This window comes from Trachurus trachurus (genome assembly GCF_905171665.1).
Source record: "Trachurus trachurus genome assembly, chromosome: 10".
Classification (NCBI taxonomy): domain Eukaryota; kingdom Metazoa; phylum Chordata; class Actinopteri; order Carangiformes; family Carangidae; genus Trachurus; species Trachurus trachurus.
Genome location: NC_139894.1, coordinates 4,307,870 through 4,324,803, shown reverse-complemented (window position 1 = coordinate 4,324,803; position 16,934 = coordinate 4,307,870).

Below are 16,934 nucleotides of genomic sequence, written 5' to 3'. Positions count from 1 at the left end.
TGATTCATTGAACTGGCTACAACCCAAATCAAGAAGGCAATCTCATTGGTTTCATTTTCTTTGCAAATGTATTTATTTTAATTGTCCTCCTTATTGAAAAGAACTTATGATTCCATACAATTCGCCATAACACACTCAGACACATGAACTTCCCTTTTTTCTTTGTTCCTACATTCTCAAAAGAAGTCAGTAAAAGTTAATTCCAATATAAAGCCCCATCGGATTGGAATAATCTCCCTCCTTCTTTGCGTTCTATTACCTCTTTTCATTATTTCAGGATGTCACTATACTTATATCTTAAAACAAATTGCTCATGTTTTTAATTCATTCATTAATTCATTTATTGTTATTCTTTCTTTCTCCATTTTCGTCATGACATCAGCTATTCTTCCTGGGGTCCTCCATGCAATTTTAAAAAGAACATAGTACATACATTCATCGCTGTTACAGTCTAATCTAAAATATATTATTAGGTACAAAGAATACATCATACATCACATTACATTACCACAACAGTTCAACCCACAAATAAATACCTATAATCAATTATTATACGTTATATATTTCTTACTCATTGAATTTTCAATTTATTTTAATAGTCCTTTACTTCCTTTTTAAAAATGTGTTTTGAGTTAATATTTTTGATATTAGTATTAGTTAATGTGTTCCATCCTTTTAATTCCAATCCTTCCTGTTAATCAAATTCCTCATGAAAGTAAGGAGACTTAATTTTCGTCTGTCTTCAACCAGAAGCCATGGTAAATTCCGATGTGTATGTCTGACCCCCTTGAAAATGAGACGCTACACCTCAAGGGGCTATCCTTTAATACAGTGGTTCTCAACTGGTGGGTCGGGACCCAAAAGTGGGTCTAGACCCGTTCTGGATGGGTCGCGGACAGCTGGTCAAAAAAGTAAATAATATTGAATGCACATCTGATGTTGGACATGTCTTTTATTTTGAAAAATAACTTATATTGAAAGGCACACAAGACACGTGAACACATACAGTTGTAATGGTCCTCCTCAGTTTCTTATTAATGTGGCCTGAATGCAGTGAATCTTGTTTTGTTTTGTGGGTCTTTATTTTGTGATTATGCTCTGAATGCAGAGATGCATTAGAAGTCAAATATATCGTTTTGTTGGTCTCCATTTTGTGCAGTTTGATATTTTTTTACTCACTTCCGTACATGTAGTTGTCACTCCTCAGTTTCATTCATGTGCTCTGAAATGCACTTTGCTCAATAAAGAGCAAAATTAGTTTTTAAAGGCTTAAAAAATAAATAAATCTTGGTTTGAATTCTATAAAAGTGGGTCGCGACTTAATGACCATGGGAAGATGTGGAGCCCAGAGTGAGACTAGTTGAGAACCCCTGCTCTAATACATTCAAGTTGGAGCTGCTGCTTCTCAGAATAAAGCGTGACTCGCGTGACGTTGGTCAGGTGACCATGTGACGTCCTGACACTGTGTTGTTGTTACAGATAAACAGTCGGCGGCGTGTGCACGTGCTGCAGCAGCAGCCTGAAGACAGAGTGTGGCTGACCGCTGATAACACACTGAGCTCACTGTCTGCTGCTGTGTGTGTGTGTGTGTGTGTGTGTCACCTGAACACGCCTGTAATGACACGTCACATCCACCAGGTGGCAGCAGCCGCTCATCACCTGCTCACTGATGAAACAAACATAACACTATGATGGGAATTCAGTCTATTTATATGTATTTAAAAATATTAACTTCATGGTATTTTAACTCAAAGTTTATAAAGTATCCTGTTAATAGTTTGATAATGTTACTAATAATAAAGATTATTTGATAAATATAAACTCAGAATGAAAGTAAAATTAAATTAATTTTAAACCAGTAAATTATGTAGATGTTTTATGAAGGTAGGCTACATTTATTTTTTAGAGTTTTTTCAATTGCACTGTCATCGTGCATGGAGTTTATTAAAAAAAAAGAACATCCCAAGTCACACTGTAGGATTAGTGGGAAAACTTTCTTTCACCAGTATGCCTCGAGATGTTTTTTTGTTTTTTCTTTTTCTTTTTTGCACTTTTCGGTCAAACTGTAAACTTTTGAAAAAAAACAAACAAACACCGGAGGACTATCAACCAGAACCTTTTGGGTTTAAAAATCTGTTAGTCACATCTGATCCCGTCCTGATTGTTGTTGTTGCAGTTTATTTAAAACCAAAGATTAAAAAAGCAAAAAAAAAAAAGCAGATGATGTGTTTACAGCAACTGCATTACCTGTTGGTTTATTTTGTTACTTTTAGGCCTAGATGACATTCAGTATCTCACTTAGTACCTACTATATCACTTTGAATATTAAGTGTAAATCAACCCAAGCAACACTTTTTAGCTGATGATTTTGGTTCCATTTCAGATTAAAAACCATAGAAGGGTAAAACCATGACAGATTATAAAAATGAAATAAGTTTGTAGTAGGTGTGTAAATGATCAATAATCAGTATTATTGGCCCCAAAATAACATTTTGCTTTAGGGTAGCCATGGAGGTTTGGGCCGGCCTCATGTCTCATGTTCTGTGTTTTTCCTGGTTTAGACTCGCTTCCTCTTGTTTCGTGTCCGTCCCGTCTCGTTCTCGTCACTTCCTCCTTCTCGTCTCCATTTCCAGATCAAATGTCTGTGATTTTCTCTCCTGGCTTCGATCCAGTGCAGCTGAAGGTCCCCCCCCCCCCCCCCCCCCACACACACACACACACACACACAACACACCCAACACACACACACACACACACACACGGTCCAAACCAACCATCTGGCTCCATGCTACATGCTTCATACAGGTCAGAGACACATCAAACAGCTCAAACAAAACATCAACACTTGATTTATTATTATGAATTTAGGTTTATTTCAATAGAACTGGTCAGAATCAGTGGATATTAATAAACCACAAATGACTTTTTACTCATCCTGACCTGTGTGTCCTCTGTCTCGTCCAGTTGAGGATTCACTCATCAACACTCTGACGCTTTAACCTTTAACCACTTTAAACTTTAAATTAAAACATATTTGAAAACAACAAAATAGCATATTTTTTTAACTTATTTAAGTCTGATTGGAAAAAACAAAAACTCCTAAAGTTAACGAATAAACATAAAACTTATGTCTTTATCATTTCTAACCACCCTGCCAGTTTAATTTCTTCAAATATAACCTATAAATATGTTGTAAATGTATTTATTGTTATTGTTTATACTTTTATTTAGTCCCTCATTAGTAAATTTAGTTTATATTTTAGATTAAATAGAGAGGTGACAACATTCAGTCTAAACACACAGTGGACACATCATCAGTTAAAGCAGCTTGTATATATTATTCTGCACTGTATTATTTATAAATAATAACAAACAGCTCCTCCTTTAGTTTAATAAACAATGTGTTGAAATGTGATTTATTTTGTTGTTGTTGTTGTTTTATTTGAGCAGAAACACGGTGAGAAAATAATTAAACACACTAGAAAATACACAGGTCTTCAGAAAAAAACCAACTAATCCTCCATGTTTCCTCAGGAGGCAGGACGACACTAGACCACTTCCCTGCCTGTCTGTCATTCAAAGCCCATTAACAAGAGAAGTCTATTGGTCTGTGGAGAATGACACACACACACACACACACACACACACACACACACACACACACACACACACACACACACACACACACACACACACACTAATCTGTCAGCGAGTCTTTCATTCAGGATTAACAAGACTGTAAAAGAGCAAATCACCGGCGGTAATTCATCAGTCAGAAGCAGCAGAGGAAGGTCTGAGTTTCCACCACAACAAGAACAAGATGAACATGAATCTAAGGTTTCAGGTTAAACACGTTTACTGTTTATTAAAATCTAGATATAATTGTTCAGGGAATAAAAGATCCCATCGCCTGTAACAAAAACAGCATATGCATAATAATTAGTTATCTTGATCTTAGAGCTGTGAATCACCAGAGGCCTCACAAATATACATAACACAAACTATATATATATAGTTGTTTTAGATGGGCACATGCAGAGACGGCTTGATGAAAAACATCAGTGGTTTTGCATGAATTTCCCTCTAAAACAACTTTTCAATTATCTCATAGCGTGGTGAATGTGCAGGTTACAACTTGTCCACCAGAGCGTTTTGGAGTTGTTGGATTGTGTATTTGATGAGTTTGATGAGGGAAACCAAGAAATCCCATAATGAGCCTCTATAGCGTAGCTCTGAGCAGCTCGCGGCTCTGCTCCGCCGTTCTAAAAATAGCTTGCACCGACAATTAAAGGTAAAAAACCTACTGCTATGACTATAGGGATTATGGCAATGGGCCAATTTGTCAAAATGTTGAACTATCCCTTTAAAATGTAAATTAAATTAAACTTTGCCAACATCTGTTTGATTTAATAAGCTATGGATAATTGATAAGATTGATCATCTTCAGTTAGAGCTGCACAGTTTATTGATATGTAATCATCATCCAGTGTAATATCCACATGACAGGAGATAATGATAAAAGGTGCTTTATCAATAAAGCTTTATTCATTGATTGATATTGGTCTGATAACTGCACAGAGGTTGATGCAGATCTTCTCTTCGGTGTAGATTTATAAAACCACCACACTGTTTGTTATTCATTGACATTAACAAGGTCCATTAATATCACACGATGCCAGTTTCTGGGCGGTGACTGATTCATGTGAAGCGGCTTTTACAACGACGCTGTCATCAGTCAACACCAACCAGCCACCTTTAAACTGATGGGGCCTCTCCCCCTGGATAACTTTACCAACTTTACTCATTTATAGAAACAGAAATTACTTTAATAACTTCTTCTGCTTCTCTTTGACTCTTTCAAAACCAAGATTTAATGGCTCATCATCATAAATAAATGATAACAAAGTAAATGAACACTGCAAAAACTCTAAATCTTACCAAGAATATTTGTCTTATTTGTGGTCAAAATGTCATTTCTAGTCAAAACAGATCTCACATTAAAAAGCAGCTTGTTTTTAGACACTTTTTACTTATTTCAAGCATATTTTCACTTGAAATAAATAGAAGAATCTGATAGTGAAACAAGTTTTTCTTTCTAATTAGGCTACAAGCACAAAAAAATTGCTTTCACTGGCAGATTTTTCTATTTCAAATGAAAATTTGTATGAAATTATAGCTGCTGCGCAGCGATGGGTCGGGTCCGGGCTACTTTTGGGCAAATTTAGGCAATTCTGAGCAACAAACAGGAGAATAGGAAGACAAGACAGTTGACCTTATAATGTTCAATTTGCATCAGTTGAGGATTGACCCCACAACCTCGGGAACCAAAGACCGTTGTCTATGGCACTGAGCTAATCGACAAGTGGCATTCAACTGTGGCTTCACAAATTGAGTAAGCCATTCACTGTCGTGTAGGCAGATTTGAAACCACAGTAAAAAGAAAAATCTGTTTTTGAGGTAAAATAATGATATGTATTTGTCAAACATCTACTATGAGTCTAAGATGTTAGGAGCCTTCGCACATGGTCCAGTCCAAGCTATTTGGATTTTTAAATTTAGAGGCTTGCTGTGATGCCACCATTAGGACAATTGTCTTGTGTTTCGTGTTGAGGGCAACTGACATTTTGATCTGTCATCATCATCATCATCACCCTTGCTGGGTCTCGAACCCACAGCCTCTGACACCAAGAACCAGCTCCTAACTCACTGAGCTAATTGGCTGGTAGTGAGACCTGCTGTGTAGCTTCATTTATCCACTCAGGTGAGTCAGTGCCCGGGCAGCTGTTGTCAAGGCAGATTTCAAAAAGTCAGAAATTCTATTATCTAAACAAAAATCTGTTAATACATAAATTGCATCTTGACAGCATGGAAATGTTGGTGATTTGTTTTTAATGATAAGTGTTTTGCTTCATAAGAGAAAATATGATGTTTATAAATTCCACTCCCACATTGACTGCAGTTGTTCCCATGAGAGCAGAATTCAAAATGTTCTCAAAAATTCAGTTTTTGAGATAAAATTCTGATATTTGCCAAACTTCATCAACCATGACTCCAGAATATTCTAATTTTTTTTTCAGGAAGATTGAAAATGTATTTATCAAGAATTTGATGGTATATGTTTACAGTAGTGTTTACAGTCAAACGTTTTCATGCACTGTAGGCTCAATTTTTGCTTAATCAAAAATCCGAGAAACAAGTTTTGTGGAGGACGGTTTGGAGATGCTCTGTAGCAAGTTTGGTGTCAATTGAGCAAAGATTGTGGGAGGAGATACATTTTAGAAGTTTTACAGTTATTGAAAAAAACAGAGTGATGGACTTCATAATTTGTAATAAGTTTAAGTGGACAAAAGTTTCAGTAGTATTGAGGCTACATTGTGGTGAAGTTTCAACACTGTAGCATCTACCGTTGGTTTGGTAGGAATTTTTTAAGTTTTTAAATTTAAACGCTTATTGTGCCCCCCCTAGGAGGGGAGGGCACATGTCCTTGGAGTTGAGTGAATCTGGCATGGGGTTGGGTTGGATGTTTCTGTGAAGTTTGGTGAGTTTTCACCCATGGGAAGTATGACTTCCTTGGAAGAAGAAAGAAGAAGAAGATTATAGCTGCTGCGCAGCAATGGGTCGGGTCCGGGCTACTTTTGGGCAAATTTAGGCAATTCTGAGCAACAAACAGGAGAATAGGAAGACAAGACAGTTGACCTTATAATGTTCAATTTGCATCAGTTGAGGATTGAACCCACAACCTCGGGAACCAGAGACCGTTGTCTATCGCACTGAGCTAATTGACAAGTGGCATTCAAAAGTGGCTTCACAAATTGAGTAAGCCATTCACTGTCGTGTAGGCAGATTTGACACCACAGTAAAAAGAAAAATCAGTTTTTGAGGTAAAATAATGATATGTATTTGTCAAACATCTACTATGAATCTAAGATGTTAGGAGCCTTCGCACATGGTCCAGTCCAAGCTATTTGGATTTTTTTATTTAGAGGCTTGCTGTGATGCCACCATTAGGACCGTTGTCTTGTGTTTCGTGTTGAGGACAACTGAGATTTTAATCTGTCATCATCATCATCATCACCCTTGCTGGGTCTCGGACTCACAGCCTCTGACACCAAGAACCAGCTCCTAACTCACAAGAAATAAGACAAATATTCTTGGAAAGATCGAGTTTTTGCAGTCAACAGACTTGTTCGTCACAGTGTTGGTCATGAACAGCTAATGCAAACAATAAATTATTCAACCATAAAGGCCAAGAGACCATTTTGTTGCAAGTGTGTGTCAGTGATAGTGTAACTGTACATTTACACACACACACACACACACACACACACACACACACACACACACACACACACACACACACACACACACACACACACACACACACACACACACACACACACACTGAACGTCAGAGGCTTTTGGTGGGATTTGTAAATATTTGTTTGTCTGTGCCTTTGGTGATTAATCCATTCACCAGGAGCTTTATTAAAGCCCTGGAACATGAAGCAAACTATTTAATTAAAGAAGATATTTCTTTAATTAAACGGCTCTATCACCAAGGGAACACAGCTCAACACAACACTTTCCTATTGAGTTCTGTGTGTATACATTAGGCTATATAAATATTAATTGTGTAACACTTCCACTGTGGTCTTGTGTAACTATTGATCATAAACAAAATTGGCACCTCCGGTGGTTCTGTCTGGTCTCACCACCAGGACACAACATGTAAATTTATATTTTACATATTAACAGATTTAGGATTAGCTGAACAAACCTTCTTCTTCTTCTTCTTCTTCTTCTTCTTCTTCTTCTTCTTCTTCTTCTTCTTCTTCTTCTTCTTCTTCTTCTTCTTCTTCTTCTTCTTCTTCTTCTTCTTCTTCTTCTTCTTCTATATCAAGACTTATGTTGCCAAATTGATTATATATATAAAGGCAGTAGTTGTATTTACATATGTCCTGTATTTTAGAATGATTTTTCATATGATCTAAGACGTTGTGACCCTGTATAAAGGCTATAGACTTTTATATTCAATTCACATGTTTTTTTCTTTTTGTCCTTTATGGGAAAACAATTTTGAACCCTATTGTTTTCATGCAAATACACAAATATATATACATATTTATCTGTCTCTAAAAGGTTACAAGGTTCATGTGTTTTTATGTACAACACAGATACATCATAGTATATCATTCAATTTAATTAAATTTAGTTCATTTGATAGGGACAATAGGTTAACAATTCTTCCACTTATTACAAACAAGTCAATGTGACTGATGTTCTGCATACAGTAGAGGTCTTCATGGGTCCAGTTTAACGGACCCGAACCCAAATGGACCCGTGAAAATTGGACCCGGAGCCGACTGGCCCCAAGCTATTATTGTAAATATGAGTTCCGAACCCAAACCGTGCCCTTAAAAACCCGTGGACCCGAAATGCCCGAGTTGCTTTATGATTTAATACAAGTTGTCTAGCGTTAAATAAGACTTGTTTTTATTAGCTACTACTTTCCGTTTCTTACCTAAACGTAGTCTTCTCCGGCTGCGGCCGCTGCCAGCCCCCCCCCTCGCCATAACGTGATGTAAACAGAAATAAATCCACGTCGTCATTTTCTTGTTTAGATGGTCATGTACTGTAATCCTTCTTCTTAGCCATTGCTAACGCCAATCCACCGGTCATTTCCTTTTGTTTAATTAACGTTATAATTTTGGAGTTTCCATGTGCTTTGCGGAGCGTAACGTTACCGTGGTAACAACACGCTACGGCAACTCGATTGTTTAACTATTTTGAACCATTAACCATAACGTTACGTTGATAAACAAACTTTTTAACTGCCCTGAGTCCTGACCTAGGCTCTGACTTTTGCTTGAACTGTCACCTTTGACGTCATCATCAGAGTCGTGTAGTTGTTTTGATCACGTGACATAAGTCACACAGGCAGCTCGCAGCCTCACATTGGACGGAAGGGGGAGGCGGGGGTGATTGACAGCTGTGACAGCCAATCGCCGGGTCCTCTCGGGTACCATAGGACCCGGCCTTTCACAATAAGAGCCCCGAGACCCGAGACAAACTCCACCGGTTCCGACCCGGCCCCGGCGTCACTTCTTGTGAGTGGACCCAAACCCGAGCCGGGTCGGGTCGAAACCTCGGGTTTTCGGGTTGTCGGTTTTTTCCGAAGACCTCTAGCATACAGGGATTATAGCTAATGCTAGTTTCCAACTCCCGTCCCTAGTTAGGCTTTTAGTAAAAAAAAAAAAGTTTCACACGTCGGCTGTCTTTCTTGAGTTTTGATAAACATTCACATTGATAAACATTCACATTCATTCATTCCCCCTTATCTTTATAGTTCCCAAACACATACCAATAGACAAAATATGGCACCTCTGGTGGTTCTGCCTAGTCTCACCACCAGGACACAACAATCCCTTGTAAATTTCTACAGGACACTCTATCGTGGGAGCCTCTCTGGCTCCTAACCTTTAACCTGTCCTGAGTGGACTCTCTGGTGTACCTCACACTGCTGTCGTCAAAGGGATCAGCTGAGTACCACATATCACAGTCATGATTATACAACACCTGTAAAACATAATATGGGTTAACATCAACATTTTCAATTACATTCCACCCTTTTTAGCATTCTTACGCTAAACCACAATTTATGGAAAATTTGCACATCTTACTATCTCATGCCCCGCAAGTTCTGCCCGTACCAGCCAAACGCCAGTATCCCAGAGAGTTAAAGAAACCCAGGCAGAAGTCACTGGCCACAAGCACAGAGAAGCCAAAAATCCCCCCCCCCCCCCCCCGTTTGGCAAAGGAGGGGGTAAAAGACTTACTAAACTAAAGGGAAAAACCTCTAATACAGTATGATGAGGAAAACATCCCTTTAGACTAAAGTTCCCCACTGTGGACAAATAAATCTGTCATGAACAAAGAGCGCAGAACTGGAGGACACAAATGCTCAACACAGCAGGTTCAGGCAAGAAAGGCAGGTTTATTACCAGGCAGGGTTCGGTACACGGGTAGGCAGTCAGGTAGGCAGAAGTTTCCAAATCGAGAGGCAAAAGGCAGGTCAAAGGGGCAAGCAGGGTCATACACGAAAACAGGCTATGGCTTGGTCTATGATAAGAGCTGGGACGAGGACTGTGAGGTACAACGAACTGGCAACTAGACTGTGAGACACACAAGGTAAAGTACAAGAGGTAATGAGGGAAGATGGGAAACAGGTGGGGAGAGCAATCAGGGAGCAGGTGTGACAGGACGGGGGAAGGGCGTGCAGGAAGTAAATCTAGAACAGAGACAGAGGGTTAGTGATTTCAAAATAAAACAGGAAAGACAAGACATAAACATGAAATGTGCAATAGCAAACAGAAACTTGACAGACATGACAGTACCCCCCCCTTAAGGGCCGGCTCCTGAAGGCCCAGGTGCTTGAGGGTGCGAGGCATGGAAATCACGAATAAGTGAGGGGCAGACAATAAACCGAGAGGGGATCCAGGACCGCTCCTCCGGCCCGTACCCCTCCCAGTCCACCAAGTACTGGATCCCCCTGCCACGACGGCGGGCCGACAGGAGCTTCCTGACCGCAAAAACCGGACCGCCGTCGATGAACCGGGGGGGTGGAGGGGGCCTGGCCGGAGGGCAGAACTGGCTGGTGAGTGCTGGTTTGACATGACTAACGTGAAATGTGGGGTGGACACGCATGGGCCTAGGGAGACGCAGACGGACAGAGACAGGATTAACAACCTTGGTTATGGGGAAGGGGCCGATGAACCTGGGGGCGAGCTTGCGAGACTCCACCCTGAGTGGCAGATTCTTGGTCGAAAGCCAGACCTTTTGACCCGTGGAGTAAGCAGGAGCAGACGACCTCTTTTTGTCCGCCGCGGCCTTATATGCGGTGGACTGCCGCAGGAGGTGCTGGCGAGCTCGCTCCCAGGTCCTCTTACAGCGGCGAACCAAAGACAGAGCAGATGGAACAGAGCTATCAGGGTCTGTGGAAGGAAAGAGAGAGAGTGGGTGACCATGTACTACATGAAACGGAGAAAAACCAGATGATGCAGAGGGTAAGGAGTTATGAGCAAGTTCCACCCAGACCAGTTGTGATGACCAGGTGTCCGGGTGTCGCGATGCAGTGATCCTCAGGCCTTTTTCGAGTTCCTGATTGAGGCGTTCAGATTGTCCATTAGACTGTGGGTGAAAACCTGACGACAGGCTAACTGTGGCTCCCAACAGACCACAAAACTCTTTCCAGAACTTGGAGATGAATTGTGGGCCCCGGTCAGAGACCACATCCTCAGGGAAGCCATGAATCCTGAAAACATGATTAATTAATGCTTCGGCTGTCTCCTTGGCCGAAGGAAGCTTGGGGAGCGGGATGAAGTGAGCCATCTTAGACAGTCTGTCAACAACAGTCAAAACAACAGTGTTACCACTAGAGGGAGGCAGCCCGGTGACAAAATCCAAGGAAATGTGCGACCATGGGCGCTTGGGTACTGAGAGGGGCAGAAGCTCCCCTGGTGGTCTCCGATGGGACACTTTGTACATGGCACAGACAGTGCAAGCGTTAACATAATCAATAACATCATTCTTCATCTTGGGCCACCAGAAACGCTGCTGCACTACAGACAGGGTCTTAAGGATCCCTGGGTGGCAAGTTACCTTGTTGGTGTGTCCCCAATGTATAACCTCCCCCCGGAGTTCCGGCACCACGAACAGTTTGTCCTCTGGACACTCCGGAGGAACCTGGACGCCGACACTAGCCGCTCTGACCTTGTCCTCAACTCCCCAGGAGAAGGCCGAAACAAAACAGGACTTTGGAAGGATGGTTTTGGGAGCCTGATTGGAATTGTCTGGGTCAAACATACGAGAAAGAGAGTCAGGTTTGGTGTTTTTGGAGCCAGGGCGGAATGAGAGGACAAAATCAAATCGGCTAAAGAAAATAGACCATCTGGCCTGCCTGGAGTTTAATCTTTTGGCAGATTTCAGATATTCAAGATTTTTATGGTCAGTCCAGACCTGAAATGGCTGTTGCGCTCCCTCAAGCCAGTGCCTCCACTCCTCCAGAGCCACCTTCACCGCCAGCAGTTCTCTATCCCCAATGTCATAATTTTGTTCTGCACTGGAGAGTTTCTTGGAAAGAAAAGCACAAGGGTGCAGCTTACCATTATCTGGATTAATCTGTGAGAGCACTGCCCCAACACCCACATCAGAGGCATCCACCTCGACTATGAACTGCTGGCGGGAGTCTGGGAGTGTGAGCACGGGCGCTGAGGTGAAGCTCTTCTTGAGGAGGTTAAAAGAGGTTTCACATTCTGTGGACCAGACAAAAGCTTGATTAGGAGAGGTCAGGTTATGCAATGGAGCAGCAACGGAACTATAGTTGCGGATAAATTTGCGATAAAAATTGGCAAAACCAAGAAACCTCTGAACCTCCTTCCTCGAACGAGGCGTGGCCCACTCTGCAACTGCAGAAACCTTGGCAGGGTCCATCTGGATTTCCCCCTCAGACAGCACAAACCCCAGGAATGACACTGAGGGCTTGTGGAACTCACACTTTTCCGCCTTGACATACAACTGGTTGTCGAGCAACCGTTGTAGCACTTTCCGGACATGGTCCTTGTGAGTTTCCTCATCGGGGGAGAATACCAGGATGTCGTCTATGTACACAAACACAAATACATTGAGCATGTCCCGTAGGACATCATTCACAAGATTTTGAAAAACAGCAGGAGCATTGGTTAAACCAAAGGGCATGACAAGATATTCATAATGTCCTGTAGGGGTGTTGAACGCCGTCTTCCATTCATCCCCCTGCTTGATGCGTACGAGGTGGTAAGCATTGCGCAAGTCTAGTTTAGTGAATACTTTGGCTCCCTCAAGGAGTTCAAAGGCTGTGGAGATGAGCGGGAGAGGGTACCTGTTTTTAATTGTTATGTCATTGAGGCCCCGATAATCTATGCAGGGGCGCAGGGATTTATCTTTCTTCTCCACAAAGAAAAATCCTGCTCCCGCCGGTGAAGAAGAAGGACGGATAATCCCTGCCGTAAGCGAGTCCTGGATGTACTCCTCCATGGCTTGACGTTCTGGGGAGGAGAGAGAGAACAGCCTACCCCTAGGCGGAGTAGCTCCTTGCAACAAGTCAATACAGCAGTCATAAGGGCGGTGAGGAGGAAGTGATTTCGCCCTCGCTTTACTGAAAACCAAAGCTAAGTCGTAGTAACAAGCAGGCACCCCAGAAAGATCCGGGTCTTGGTGAGCCAATGCTGGCTGAGGAACAAAACATGACTGGTAACAGCCCTGGCCCCATGACAAAACTTGACCCTTTACCCAATCAAAATTGGGATTATGTCTGGTTAACCAGGGGTGCCCGAGGATAGCCAAATGGGACATGGCGGGAAAAACATGAAAACTAATACTCTCAGTATGACTATCAGGAAACGTGACTGTTACTGATTGAGTGCGGTGGGTAATTCGGCCCAGAGGATTGCCATCAACCGCTTTCACCTCGAGGGGACGTTGTAACCGGAGCTGGCTCAGGCCCAGACTCCTGACGAGAGAGAGGTTCATGAGGTTAGCATCAGAGCCAGAGTCTATGAAAATTGGCACCACCATGGAAGCAGTGTTCGAGTGAAAACTAACTTTAACTTCATAGTGAGCAGGGTTATGAATAACAGTGTTCTGGCTCACCCTTACAGCAGTCTTGAGTCCGTACTTGGAGGTCTTGATATGGCAGTCTGCGACCTGATGTCCCAGGAGACCGCAGTAAAAGCAGCGCCCGTCCCTCTGCCGGCGAAGGCGCTCCTCATGGGGGAGACGGGTGTTACCCAGCTGCATGGGTTCCTCCATGGTGTCGGCTGGGGGAGCGAAGGATGTGGAAAGTGGGCGAAGTCGATTAGGCCGGTCAGGCGAAGCACCTCTCCCACTCTGGTGAGGCGGAGCGCGCACAGGAAGGCGACCCCGGTCCTGATCTCGTTCCGTGAGCCTCTTGTCGATCTTGATGGCGACGGCGATGAGCGAATCCAAATCCTCTGGTAAGTCCATGGAGACCAGATGATCCTTAATGTTTCCGGACAGCCCCTGAAAAAATGCATCGGCTAACGCAGCAGCATTCCATTCACTCTCAGCAGCAAGAGTACGAAAGTCTATGGCATAATCTGTGACCTTACGTTTGCCTTGCCTCAGTTTGATGATTGCTCGGGCAGCCTCTCGACCAGGTGAAGTGTGTTGAAAGATCTGTGTCAGCGCCCTGGTGAAGTCCGCGAGTGAGGCACATGACATGGCACGGCGGCTCCATTCAGCAGTAGCCCAGGCTTCAGCGCGTCCAGACAGGTGGGAGATGATGAAAGCGATCTTGGAGCGCTCAGTAGGAAAGGCCGCAGCCTGCAGTTCAAAATGGAGTTCACACTGTGTGAGAAATGGCTTGACATCACCTGAGTCTCCTGAGAATCTCTGAGGCCGAGACAACTGGGGACATGGTGCTGCAGCTGCATCAGGTGGTGGAGCGGCAGCAGCCAGGATGGGCGGTGGTTCCGGCCCAACATTTGGCGCAGCTACCGGGAGGGTTGCGTTGTCAAATCTCTCCAGAAGCAAATTAACCTGCCCGCCCAGAGATTGCATCATTGAGTCCTGCCGTGTGGCCAGGTCTCTCAGACTCGAGCACAGGGTAGCAAGCTGTTGCTCCTGCTGAGCTAGCTTCTGGCCCTGAGCTCTAAGGGCATTACGAACCTGATCTGTGTCGGCTGTGTCCGTCATGGCCAGTTCGTTCTGTCATGAACAAAGAGCGCAGAACTGGAGGACACAAATGCTCAACACAGCAGGTTCAGGCAAGAAAGGCAGGTTTATTACCAGGCAGGGTTCGGTACACGGGTAGGCAGTCAGGTAGGCAGAAGTTTCCAAATCGAGAGGCAAAAGGCAGGTCAAAGGGGCAAGCAGGGTCATACACGAAAACAGGCTATGGCTTGGTCTATGATAAGAGCTGGGACGAGGACTGTGAGGTACAACGAACTGGCAACTAGACTGTGAGACACACAAGGTAAAGTACAAGAGGTAATGAGGGAAGATGGGAAACAGGTGGGGAGAGCAATCAGGGAGCAGGTGTGACAGGACGGGGGAAGGGCGTGCAGGAAGTAAATCTAGAACAGAGACAGAGGGTTAGTGATTTCAAAATAAAACAGGAAAGACAAGACATAAACATGAAATGTGCAATAGCAAACAGAAACTTGACAGACATGACAAAATCATGAACGAAAAGGGAAACATGTGATTCTTAATAAAGACATTTCTTCACTGACAATCATCAAAAGACATCAAAATTACAGTCCAATCAAAATTACATACCAATACAATAAAATGTACAATACATCTAAAATCATACCAAGTCATGACCCATTAAAAATGCATACAGCTCTGATTTTGTTTCAGCCAAGCATATGTATTAAAAATCCCAATATCTCGGGTTAGTTTTATTTTGGTCGGTAGTGAGTTTCACATCTGGGAACCCTTTATAGAGAACGCTGATTGCCCAAAGGAGATCTTCTTACGGCGCAAGATTTTACAGTTACCACTCGCTGTACCCCTGGTGATCCTATCACTATTTTGTCTGATAAAATGACTGCACAAAACATCTGGTGGCAAGTTCTGCAAACACTTAAAAACCAGTTTAACAGAGGAACATTTTAGGAAATTATCAAAGCTAAGCAAATTGCAACGCTACTCTTTATATTGGGACATTCATGTGGTAAAGTTCCTGTGGGAAAATAAATTCTATGTAAGCAGAAAGAATTTTGATTGAATGATTATTATCATTTTTACAGTGTTTCATTATATACATACATACATACAGATGTTACTGGTTCAAATTTGCGGGGTTTGTCCTGCACTGCAGGATCGCGTGATCGCGTGACTTTTCACCACAACTGTTTTCCTCTAGGTGGCAGCACCGTACTAAATACTGCTCAGACGTTTTGGGGACAATGCTGACAGCCTGATAGCCGCGATTAGGAGTGGCGCTGTTCATGATACAGAATACAAGAGGATGAAAGGAGAACTAGCTGCAGACAGTAAATAATATAGTAGCCTAGTTTTTCAATGACAAAATGTAACGACGGCAGCTACAGTAGACTATAGCCCACGTCTCACTCTCTTTTTTCGGTCATCTGTCTCGTCATCTCCAAGATGTGTTTTTAAAATGAGCCAACTACAGTACTGTGCAGTAGTGCCGCAGATTTCTCACTCCGCACCTTGTTTGAGAGTGCAGCTGGATGATTTCTTGTGAATGAACGGGTCTGTGTCACTTTGGGGCTGGGCGATAAAACATAGGATAAATAACTTTCCCTCGATAGAAGACGCGGCCGATACAAAGTGACACCGTCAGCCATGCAGCCGGCCTGGACTTTTTATTTTTAATTATGAAGGATCATCTGCGCAAGGCAAAGATGATAGCATCAACAAAACACGGCGTAACACACGCGGCTGTATGGGACAGGCTTTTATTTAATTCAGAACAAACCGCTTAGCAAAAATGGAAAATATAGTCTATAATAATTAATTGATCTGTTGTTTGGCCACTGTTTGAAAATAACCCGAATTATGAGCAAATAATCTGATCCAGAACAGCAGTCATAATCAGACTTCTTCTAAATAAACCTAAACATTAAATAACTGGGTCAGGTCGGACCATGGGGTTATTTTTTCTCTTCTTCTTCACAGGAGAAGAGGAGGCTATGTGCAAAGTACCACATTAACATCTCTATTCATATAACGCCCATCGAAACAGCTGATTTACATGTCGGCCGTTAAGGCAAGGCAAGGCAAGGCAATTTTATTTGTATAGCCCGTTTTTACAAACAGTTTGTCTCAAAGGGCTTCACATGGCATCGTAGCAACATCCTCTGTCCTTAGACCCTCACATCGACTGAGGAAAAACTCCATGGAAA